This window comes from Lutra lutra, chromosome 5, assembly GCF_902655055.1.
Source record: "Lutra lutra chromosome 5, mLutLut1.2, whole genome shotgun sequence".
Taxonomy (NCBI): domain Eukaryota; kingdom Metazoa; phylum Chordata; class Mammalia; order Carnivora; family Mustelidae; genus Lutra; species Lutra lutra.
Window position 1 is genome coordinate 131570524 of NC_062282.1, and position 12724 is coordinate 131583247.

The window sequence follows — 12724 nt, forward strand, 5'->3', positions numbered from 1 at the left end:
CCTGAGGCAGGTCCGATTAGTGTGCTGCTATGGTAAATGATAAGATGAGCAATGATATATATATATCAGAATCAACTACTATTATTAACCAGTTTATTGATGTATAGTTATTAAGGTAATAGTTAAAATTTAAAATAAAACCTTCCAAAAATGAAAAGACCTCCACTTCTATTTGTGGAAATTTGTGATACGTATTAAGTACCACTACTTATACTGCCATAGAAGCTACATCCTTACAAGACTTATTATTAGAAGACATAAATGCTGAAGGTAAGAATATAATGGTGATTAAGCCTCAGCCACAACACTTTTTTTTTTAAGAGTGTGATGTAATGCATATGTATATTTAAGGAGTAATTTTTTTTAAGTCTTTATTTATCTATTTGACAGAGAGAGACCACAAGTAGGCAGAGAGGCAGGCAGAGAGAGGAAGAGGCAGGCTTCCTGCTGAGCAGAGAGCCCGATGAGGGGCCCGATCCCAGGACCCTAAGAACATGACCCGAGCCGAAGGCAGAGCCTTTAACCCACTGAGCCACCAGATGCCCCTCAGCTACAACACTTCTAAAGAAGGGTCTCTTCCCTTCCATTTCTTCCTAATTTGACAACTGAATAAAAAAAGAATATATTATTAAAACTCTAAAACCAGGGTGCCCGTGTGGCTCAGTTGGTTAAGTGTCTGCCTTTGGCTCAGGTCATGATCCCAGGGTCCTGGGATGGAGACCCGCATCGAGCTCTTTGCTCAGTGGGGAGCCTGCTTCTCCTTCTCCCTCTGCCTGCTGTTTCACCTGCTTATGCTCAATCTCCCTGTGTCAAATAAATAAAATATTTTTTAAAAAAATCATTAAACCCCTAGAATTGTTTTTAGTACAGCAGTTGACCATTTGAACAACACAGATTTGAACTGCACAGGTCCACTTATTCACAGATTTTTTTTTATGAATACAATATAGTACTGTAAATATATTTTCTCTTCATTATGATTTTATAAATAACATTTTCTTTTCTCTAGCTAACTCTATGGTAAGAAGACAGCACATAAAACATATAACATACAAAATATGTGTTAACTGACTATTCATATTATCTGTAAAGCTTCCAGTCTATGGCAGGCTTTTAGTGGTTACATTTGGGGATGTCAAAAGTTACACACCAATTTTCAAACCTGCAGGGGGTTGGTGCTCCTAACTCCGCATTGTTCAAGGCTCAACTATATACACAGAACTGAGGCCTTATATTCATGTATTTTTTAAATCTGTATTCACACTATTCCCTTCAGACTCAAAGCTTTTATGAGACCATAAGAGCTATCTTTTTTCCTATGAATTTTTTAGACAAATACTCAAGATTAAGTACTAACACTAGAAACTGCACATGGATATTATTTTATTATAATATTTATTTTATTCAATGATATTTATTTTATTATAATGATGTTTGGCTAGCACTTACATTCGATAGACTCCATTGGTAGATTTAACTGCTTATGGTAACCAACTGTGTTTTTAAACTCAGAATAAGCTCTTGGAGTCAGTCTGATAGATGGAATTGAGGTCAGACAAATCTACATTCAATCCTGACTCTGCACTTACTAGCTGTGATCATCAGCAAAATACTTTACCTTTGTGAGGCTTATTTTAGTTCATCTATTAAAAAGGGCATAATGGTACCTATGTCATAGAGTTAACGTGATAATTAAATAAGATAATAAATAGAATACTCTTGGCACCTTGCCTAACAATATAAAATTCTCAACGAAGAGTAGCGACAAAGTCTCTGCAATTGATTGCCGTATAGCAAACCAATCAAAACTTAGTAGCTTTAAAAACAAAACCAGCTCTTATTCGCTCACTAATCCATGGGCCAGCAACTTGGACTAGGCTTAGCTGAGAAGTTCTGTGGCTTTCATTCACAGGATTGCAGGAGTCCAAAGTCTTGACTAAAGCCAGGTAGTCTAAATGACCTCACTCACATATATGACAGTTGTTCCTGACTGTTGGCCAACCCTCTATCTCCCATGTGGTTTATCTTCAGAAAAACTGGTTTGGGCTTCAGGTGGGGGCAGCATTCCAGAAAGGCAAGAACAGAAGTTGCAAGGGCTCTTGAAGCCAAAGCTTAGGAGTTCCACAACATAAATTAGACTACATACTACTGGTCAGAGAAAGTCTCAAAGCCAGCCTAGATGTGGGAGGATAGTGAAATTGGTGCCACCTGTTGATGGGAGCACAGGCAATGTCACAGTGTGCAAAAGCATGCATACAGGGATGGGGAAAACTTATGGCTGTAATTTGCAATGTTCTAAAGTCTGCAAAAGAGTGACAAATTTGTATAGCACCTATGCTATCTTTCAACATTAGATAATTGCAGAATTCAAGTTCTGAAGGCCAAGGAAGTGCTAGTTTGAGTTTATCCCAAACTAGAGTAACATCTGTTCTGCTGCTTCAATGACAGATTTCAAAAGACAAACAACCTGGTCCCAGTGACTCATAGCAAAATGTAGGTTTCTTTGGTTGCTTTTCTGGGCTAAGGGTTTTCAACACTTCTCTATTGGTTTAATTCAATAAATTTATTTTCATCTGATTTAACAGTTTACCTTCAACAAGCAGCTTTCTAATTGAAGATTTTACAACAAATAGCATCACCCAGAAATCAGGATCAAGTGCAAAGTATTTCTAGAAACTATGTAGTATGTAAAAGAAAATGAAGAAAAATATATCACTGTAAAAAGTATATATAGTTTTGTTCTTCTCCATGAAAACGATCACTAAGGAAAGTTTAGTTTTGTGATGCAGTTAATTGGCTAGGCCCAGAGATCCATTCATACCGAATTAAGGAAAGATAAAGTAAGAAGTAAATTAAAGAAAATAATTTTTAATTTTTATATCTTCTACGAAACAAAAAGTAGAATGCCAAAACAAAACCTAAAATGTATCTTTATTGTCAGATCTCGTTTTAACAAATATCTTTCTCACTTTCTTATCACAGCCATAGAAAGTCACAAAATGATAATTGCTACCAAGACTTCCTTTAAGATATATGTCTCCAAAAGATTTATCTTGAGAGCCACAGTCCTTAATACAATAAAATCTGTTTGTTTCAGAGAATTTCACGGAGCAGGATATGCCACTAAACACACCGCATGATAAGAATTACTCCTTATGGAAGGAGAGAGGTGAAAGAAAGAGCTTCTTGCTGTTTGACAATATGGTGAGCAGAGAAGCAGTTTGGGGAATGGCTAATCCCCCCACTGACATTTCTACATTTTTCCAACGAAGAACCAATTCCCTGCCATTTTTTTTCAGCTGAGAATCTGTTATAACATTGCTTCATAGAGAAACAGTTGGAAACTCAAGTAGTTTTCAATTTTAGACAAATTGATGCTGCCAAAATTTTAATATTCAATAATAGAAAAACTTCAATAACATGAAGCTGGTTTTTAAGACCTTTAAAAGTCCTGATTATTTTATGAGAAGCCACATAAGGAGCCAAATACACATTCAGTTAGAGAAATACCGCTAGCCAGTACCATCTTTGGTGGCGAAGTTTTGTCTCCTCCTGCGTGAACAAGGCAATTTAGCATGCTATTGAAATTAGATAATTCTAATTGATAATTACAGATTAAAGATAACCCCAGGCTACAGCTCCTGTACAGGTAATCTACTTCTCAATTTATTTTTACAGGAAATCCTGTAAATATCTAAAACACTCTCATTTTGCTTTAATTATTTCAAAGCCCTTCACCAGTGATAGATATACTATACAGGTTCATATGGAATAGTTATCACTTCTGAAAAATAGTGACTATTCTAACATTCTTTAATTATACTGCTTACTAATCTTAATTGCCACGATTTCAAAAGACAGTTCCAAGGTGCATCTTGAACAAACAGAAAAGCAATTAGCCTAAATTAATTGCTTTGCTGATGTGATTTGCAGTAGGTATGCTTGGTGGTTTTGAAACTCCTGCCAGTGCTTTCACAACTTGATGTTCTGATGATTTTTTAGCCTATTTTTGCACCAGAGCAATTAACCAGATAATTGCTCTAATGTGAACCTGGCCTTAATCAGTATGTTTAGGTTCATAGTAGCAATTAACCAAATATTAAACATACTTTAAAGAGCAGCACTTAAAAGTGCTACGGGAAGAGTTAAGGAAAAACTTGCAATTTTTTTCTCAGACAGCCATACTTTTCTCACCAAGAAGCAGAAAAAAAGCTGTAACTGTCTCCTCTGCTTCTTTTCAATTAACACAAGGTATCATTACATACGAAAGGAAAGTGAAATTGCTGGTTCTTCATTTAGAAGTATTTCAAAGACCCTATTAAAAGGGCAAACCCAATGATTGAATATTAAAATCCTACTTATCGTTCAAAAAGAGAGGCTATGGCTTTCAGACAAATAGCATGCAATACATAAAGCAAGCTCTATCTGAAGCCAGACAATGACATTAAATCCTCACCTTATTACATTCTGAAATAAATAAATCTGAAGAAAGAGGGCATTTGAACCAATTGCCTGGATTTCAGCCAGAGTTCAAGCCAAATTTAAAAAGCAGATTTATACATCCTACAAAAGCAGCATTTAGAGTTCTCTCACCACGCATGTATTAAATTACTTCTCTGAGCTGGGCCCTATGGGAGGTGCCAGGGGCTGATGGGGCAGGGGGCCCAGGATTAAGACACAGATCCTCCTTACGAGGAGAAAAACTCCTACACAAAACATTATGCAGCCACAAAATGATAGATGCCACCAGCCGAGTGACTGCTGCGGATTCGGCCAGACAGGAACATGACGCAGCTCTTCATTACGACAGCCATTATTATTTCATCTTTTCTTTAAAGAAACTCACATTCACTTTAAGGGAAATTGTCAGTAATGCAACTATAACTGTTACTGGAACAAGTTTGCTCTTTCAACTTCAGTAAGTGAGGAGTTATTTTATACTACCTTAAGTGAAATATTTTATCAGTTGGGGAATAACATAAAAACCTTCCGTTTTCATGAGGCAAAGGGCTCAAGCAGAAAGTACTCTGTCATTCTTCTTGTCTTCACATCTTCATGTCTTCTTTCTTAATTTCTGAAAGGACTGTCACACAGAAAATAACCCAGGCACATATGTGTTAGGTCTGCGATTTTTAATTATTACTAATCAAATTCCAGCAATTTCTCCTCTGGTTAAACATATGTGTACCCATCTTCCAAAATATTTCTTTATGCCACAGTTCATAAAATATTTTAGGCTGAAGCAAATCCCTTGCACTAAATTAATAACTAATCACAGGAGATATTTATCATCTCAAGCCTTTTACAGGAAAATTGTCAGATTTAATCACCTTTCTCATATTTTCACTATTTACTGGGCTTCATTTATCATACATTCAAAAATTTTGACAACAGCAAGTTATTTTAATTACCATTTCTGGTTGTGGATTAAGAATAAGACAACTCCCGGGGGAACTGGAGAAGGAGGGATGTTCCTAAGTTTGTCAAAACAAACAATAAGTTATTATCGTTTTCATCAATAAATGATGATTTTTCTTCACTGTTGACCATTTTAAAACAGGTTTGAGGTTAGGAAATCTCCAAATCCACGAGTATACAGCATTGCATTCATTATCACATAAAACATGTCCCATTCCTCCCATAATTTGATCATGAATTCTGATTTCATACCATGTAAGACATATTTTTTAATCTCCCAAATGAAATGATTAACATATGTTTACTCACATATATATTGCCTGAAAAACACAAAAGCAGCAGCAGCAGAGTAGTATATCCAGAAAAGTTAAAGATACGATTCTATAGAAGCTCTGTTAATTATCATTTGTAGAAATGTTTACTTGTATATTACTGCTCAATAGGAACCAAAGACAAAGCAGAAATTTAAAATTACCATTGTATGTCAGAACTATCATAAAAATTCACATTATTTTTAAGACAATATAATGTGAACATGGAGAACCAAAAAGACAAATTCATCCACACATCAAATCCAGCTTCCAATCTTTCTCCAGAATTAGAGTTAAAAATCAAACCAAGCTGAGATTTATACATATCATACAGATTTTCCTTTCAAGGGATTTTATTAGATTAAATACTCCAGAATATATATCAATTAATATTTCCTTAAAAATGACACTTAGTTATCAGAAGTACTAAAAGAGCCAATAGCCAATATTACTGTGTACCAAATAATGAAAAAGTTCCTTGAATTTGAATGCACTAAAAATTTCATCTAAGGATAGATGCACAAATCATTTTATCAGAGAAACTTTATGTTTTTCACAAAAATGTCATCAGCTATTTGAAAAACCACATATACTAGGGGAGACTATACCAATTAGTTATAGCAAATATACCTTGTCAAAGGTACTGAAAACCTTCAGTAAAGTTAACTTCCTTCTTTTTAACTCAGTGACAACTTACTCAAAGTATACACCCAGTATTCTCTTTTACTCTGCAATGGTTAAGTATTTGCTACAACTGACAGGGAGCATTTACAGATAATAAAATATTTACAAAAATAAATCTGTGTCAGAAAGACAAATATCATATAATTTCACTCATAGATGGAATTTAAGAAACAAAAATGATGAACACAGGGGAAGGGAAGGAAATATAAAATAAAAACAGAGAGAGAGGCAAACCATCAGAGAGTCTTAACTAGGGAACAAACTGGGGGTTGCTGGAGGGAAGGTGGGTAAGGGGATGGGGTAATTGGTTGATGGGCATTAAGGAGGGCATTTGTAATGAGCAGTGGATGTTATATGCAACTGATGAAACACTAAATTCTACCCCAGAAACTAATAATACACTATATCTTAACTAACTTGAATTTAAATTTAAAATTATAATTTAAAAAAATGTGTGTCGTATGCTTAAATACCTATTCAAAATTCATTTGTGAAATTCTTTTCGATACCAACTATGAACCAGGTGTAGTACAAGACACAAAAATGGGCAAGACTTTCTAATTTACCTCAAGAAACTTAGTAAGAAATCAAGAGTATTTACAAATGGGATTGTTGGGGAAGAATTGCTTTTCATTACAAAATTAGCTATTTTGAAAACCTACAACTCTATGTAAGATATCTAAAACTTGTCACCTCTCAGATATCCCATATAGAAAAGAGAAGGTAACATTCTAATGATGTTTAGAATGATCAAGCATAGTCTAATGCCCGAGGTAGGATGACCACATAATTTATCACCCAAACCAGGGTACTTCGGAGCACAGAAGCACTAATCCTGACAGAATTTCAACATAACAGTAATGGACCAGAAATGACATGAGCAAATCAAGACATTAAGTCATTCCAGGTCTGAGGCAGAATAAGGTACTGAGGAAACATGAGACCTCCGTGGTTAGACCTCAGACTTTGTAGACATACTAAAATGGATTCCAGTCTTAATTCCACCAGTAACTACTTGTAAGTTACCTAACCTCTCTGAACCTTAATTCTTTCATTTGGAAATGGGGTTAATTTCTTCCTCAGGGTTGTTGTAAAGACTAACTGAAAAAAAATGTCTATAAACACATAGCACAATTAATGGCATATATTATAATAAATGATATAGCTTTTATTAGCTATTGTTATTATCCTCAGTCCAAAAAAAAAAAAAAGAGGGAGAAAGAGAGAGAGAGAAAAAATACTACACACTCTGACCTTTCTAGCATTACAAGAACAAATTAGGGGTTGGTTGGTTGGTTGGTTGGTTTGGTTGTTTACTAAGCTCTATGCCCAACACGGTGCTCGAAGTTACAACCCCAAGACTGAGGGTCACATGCTCTAATGGCTGAGCCAGTCAGATGGCCCTAGAGCCAATCATAATTTTAAAGAGAGGGTCCTTCTGTAGAAAGACACAGAAGACATATTTTTACAGATGGTTTGAGAACCTGAATAGTAGTTAGTCTAATACCATGCTGTTCTTCCAGGGATGGTCTTACAAATGATTGTAAATATAAAATTGAGTGTCAAAAAATATGCCAAGCTTAAACAAGTGTCACTAGCCCAGAAAGACTCCATCCTGTCTCTATAATGCCCTCAGAACTCAATAAAATATTTCTTATTCTTTTTGCAAAGATATGAGTAAATATCATAGAAAGTAAAAAATTATGCAGTAGATTACAAAAATAAGCTAGAATTCAGTTTTACAAAAGCTCCAGCTGACCAGCCCAGCCACTTTATTAGGTACCAAAAGTATGAAGCCAGACTGCTCCACGTTCCACACAGGCGGGGACAGAGCTCTATAAACACCAGCAGAGAGGTGCTTCAGAAGTCAGTGTTATTTTTGCAACCTCTTGATTTCCAAGTTTTCAGACTTTTACATGAGAAAATTGTTCAAACTCCACAGTCAATATGCCAAGGTGAAAAGTATTCCTCTCCTCCAGACCACTTAACTTTAATAGAAAACAAAATATTCTCAAACTCAAATTCAACTATGCCTGCTGGATTTAATGGATAGGTTTGTCCCCCTTGGGCAATCTTTAAACCTCAGTCTCTAGGAGAATTAAGTAATATTAGGGGATTGAAATGAAATAAAATTCTAAGTCCACTGTGACATGACATTCACAGGAAGATGGTAGATTATCCGCCCAGTCCTCGAACACTTATAAATACAATATATAGCATATGTTCACAAAACAATTCTTGGAAATAAAACACAATGGGAACTCAGCAAATAGTTTATATCACCAACACCTGCTCAAATCCTCTCTGAACTTTATTTCTAAATGTCACCGTTTTTTATTGAATCAATGGAAATTTGAAAGAAGAAACAGAATAAACACCCAGAGAAGATCAAGGGAGTTAGAAAAATCTTTATAGAAAGCCTCATTGAGTTTTCCATGAGCCAGGGCACTGTCAGTCTCCCTGAAAGGGGTGTGGAGTAATCTGTCATTCTACCACTTCAACCTAAGTACACCTAAAAGACTAGAAAGGATTATACACAGAAGAAGAAAAAGAGAAAGAATAGTGTTAAGATTTTTCTTAGTGCTATCAACAAAGTCATGAGTCACTGGAAATAAGTTCATTTTAAAATAAACAATTTTAAAATCACAGCCTTGAAGTTGGAGGGAATTTTATAAACCAGCTCAGCTCTCTTTGTAATTCAGGAGACTTTCTGATTAACACTCTTGTTTGAACACTAAGTGGAGGTGTGCATTTTGGATAGCAGTGGATGAAAATAAAGTTTTTAACTCATTTAAAGCTGAATTCTGTTTCTTGTTATAACTTCCACACATTGGCCAAAGTTCTGATGTCTAAAATAATGAAGAACTAACATAGGGAGACCAATTAACTATTATCTGTTGATATATTTTATCAGACTCGGTTTAAAGAGAACTACTTGTTTTGAAATAAGAAATATCTAAAAACAAAACAAAACAAACAAACAAAACAACCAAAAACCCTCTACATTCTTGAATTGATAAAGGAGAGTTTAGTATGTAGACTGGGGATAGTCAGATGATACAAGAGAACGTATCATGCCCGGCAGGAATGGTGGAGGACTGGAGAATAACCAGAGAGAACAGCCTATTTCTCATCCTGGAAAGAATGTGAGTCTAGTGTTGCTAGATCTGCAATTTCTCCAAGATCGAGCCCAACTTCAGAATCTTATGCAAACTATTCCAATTTTTAAAGTGTTGGCAACTGTTCAACTTTTTAAATACACTATAAGCCAAACAAAACGACTTCATGGATGGGACTCAGCCATAGCCCACCAGTTTGTAATTTCGATTGGTCTTATCGAAAAGCTTTAAGAGAAAATATCCATAGTTATTATTCTAAACACCAGTATATATAAAGTGAAATGGCAGTGTATTATACATGCTATTTTATATTTGAAAGAAACTGGTCACAATAGTCTAAGATTTAAAATTCTCCAAATTTTAGAATGTCCACTGATACAATAGCTCCTTTGACATACATATAATATTCACATGGCAAAATTAACTCTTTAAAGAAAGTGTCCTTAGTTACTGATGTTCAACAAGCTCAATACATTCATTTTTTTTTTAACTGCAAATTCAAAGAATAAATTACTAGCTACAGAAGTTCAACTACTTGGCAACATAACCTATTACAACATCCAGCCTGGTATTTGTTATGTTTTGTAATGTTAGCTGATGGATGCTAGAGAAATTTTCATTTCTCTTACATTATTATCCTGATTCATTAGCAAGCATGGTCAACAGTTAATGAATCGATCAAATATTTGATAATGAGTATATGGATCATGTGATTGAACTTTTCTCATGACTAATATTAAAAACTGAAAATGGGGAGACTAATTCCCTCTTTGATAGCCAATTAAAAAATTTTAAATAGCTTCTGTGAAGATCTATTAGATTTCATTTAATTCTTCCTGGCAAAAAAGAACAAAAGAACCATTATATGGCTATCACTATAGATGCTAAGAACCATTCAGCTTTTCACATTATCAGCTTGTTACATCCAAAGCAGGCTGCTTTTGGACTCTGTGCCAAACATACAGAAATGGTGAAGACCAAATTGGATGTGAAATAACAAAAGATTTATATCAAATACAAATAAACATTTCAATAAACTTAGAGTCAGAGACAGGAGAAGAGATACAACAATCAGATGTTTAAGTCACTGATAGAAATAGTCAGTGTCCTCTTTTCATAAACCACTTGGATTTTATTTGTACTCAAAAGCAATGGTAAATGTCAAATGACTACTAGACCATCCTTCTGAATACAAGAAAATATCATGCTGTTTAACTCTGTAAACACAAAAAATGTTTTTAGAAAAACAAAGATAAAGAACAGCATGTCTTAGTCATACACATCAGTTGAAGAACCACAAAATGCTAAAAGATATCAAGAGCATAACTCTAACATCCTTCAATTATTACATATTTTAAAATTTTGAACTTCAAAAGAAAGTTTACAGATAAGAACTTTTAAAGTCCAAGATATATCTTATATCTAAAGAGCTATCAAAGTTTATCTTCGTGTAAGGAATCCTATTCAAACCAGCAGCATTAAACACAGATCCTTTTCATATCTGCAATGTATAAAATAACATCAAAAGTTTCTATTATATTTTTATTATGAAAGAAAATAAGTATATTACTTTTAAAATGACTAAGAATTTTACATAAATGTTAGTTATGTGTGATTCCCAACTATGAAATCAAAAATTGACACAACCACCATTTGCTTTTTCTTCTTTGTCATCACCTGGTTTTTAAAGCAGCAACGATGGAAAAATACATCCGTTGGCAAAGCCGAAAAAAAGTCATACAGATGGTCTACATTTAATAGGAATATTATGACCTTCCACAAAACAAAAAGATGTTGAAAGGATTAAAAGATAACACATGTAAAGTGCCTATCAATTACCTGGGCAATAAAGGTTACTTTCTTGCCCTCTATCCTTACAAGGCCCACTATTATCTCACTCATTAAGTCTTATGTCACCTCAAGAGAGCACCTTTGAGAACAGGAGGGACTCACTGCCCTAGAGTTTGAGACACAGTACCATGTATTTAGTAGGGGGTTAATAAATGCTCCCTGATTTACTAGAGGATAAGAATAATGAACAAATGTAAAACATGTTAATTGATAGGCTAAATGCATTAGTGCATTCCAGTGCCCTCTATATGAAAGGTGACTAACCCATCTCAGCTAAGTGCTGAAATTATAATTAAGTCTGATGGGAAGTCCTAGATTTATACCAATATAATTACAAATATTACTTAGCTTAGTGATAGAGTATGGCAAGAACAATGAGATGAGTAATTTAGATGATACTGCAAAGTGGGTTTTAATGTTTGAAACTTCTATTACAGTACACAGGATAAGTGCAAGTAGTGTAATTAAAACCTAAAAGAGTCTAATTTTTAAAACTCTACTGCTCAGCCTCATTAAAATGCATGTTTTCTCAATTAATCCAAACTTTTCCATTAAATACATAAAAACACACTTTCATTCCTTGCAAATAAATCTCTACAGTATATATATTTAGGATCAAATATCAAATAACCATCACAGTTAAGTAGGAAAAAATTATTGAAATAGCAAGAGCTTTGAATACATAGAGCCTAACAAAGGGAAGGAAAGACAGAGTGAGGGCTGCCCACGTTCTCATTTGTAAATACTCACTTATGACTAAGCATTTGAAGAGCTAGAAGATTAGAAATCCCTAACTATCTCTATGTAAATGATATAAACCTAAGCAAAATGTTTATTTCTTAGAAGAAAACCCTTCTAATCATATATGGACTGCTTCTTATTTAACCCTGTATTCTTTAATTACTTATTTTTCTACATGTGTCAAGTACACAGAAAACTGTTGTGTCATAAGAGGCAATCATTTTCATTATCATTTTGTTGCAGAAACAGTTTTTTCCTTTTAATTCAATACATTACTAAGAAGTTAATCTCAATATTAAGCTAATGCAAAATACCACAGGATAATGTTTATTTATGTACTTTATCTTATTAGATGCTATGAAAAATATTAAAAGATTATTTCAAGTTGTCATATAATCGACTGTAGAAGAATGCTGATTATAGGGAAGAACTTTATTTTTTAAATTCTTATCAGTTCTCTATAAATTTTGTAGATGTACTTCATATGACTATTACTCAAAACCAATAAACACCTTTTATAAATGATGACCATGTGACTAGATTAGAAAGTTTTACTAAGAAAGAGTCAAGTCAAAGGCTATCATATAATCATAAGGGTCA

At 34.2% G+C, this 12724-nt stretch overlaps 1 protein-coding gene across 3 annotated transcripts in view; it reads right to left on the reverse strand.

Annotated features, from left to right (window-relative positions):
• FBXL17 (F-box and leucine rich repeat protein 17) overlaps positions 1 to 12724 on the reverse strand; it is a 521014-nt gene that overhangs the window by 315684 nt on the left and 192606 nt on the right. The gene's annotated exons all lie outside the window — the stretch shown is intronic.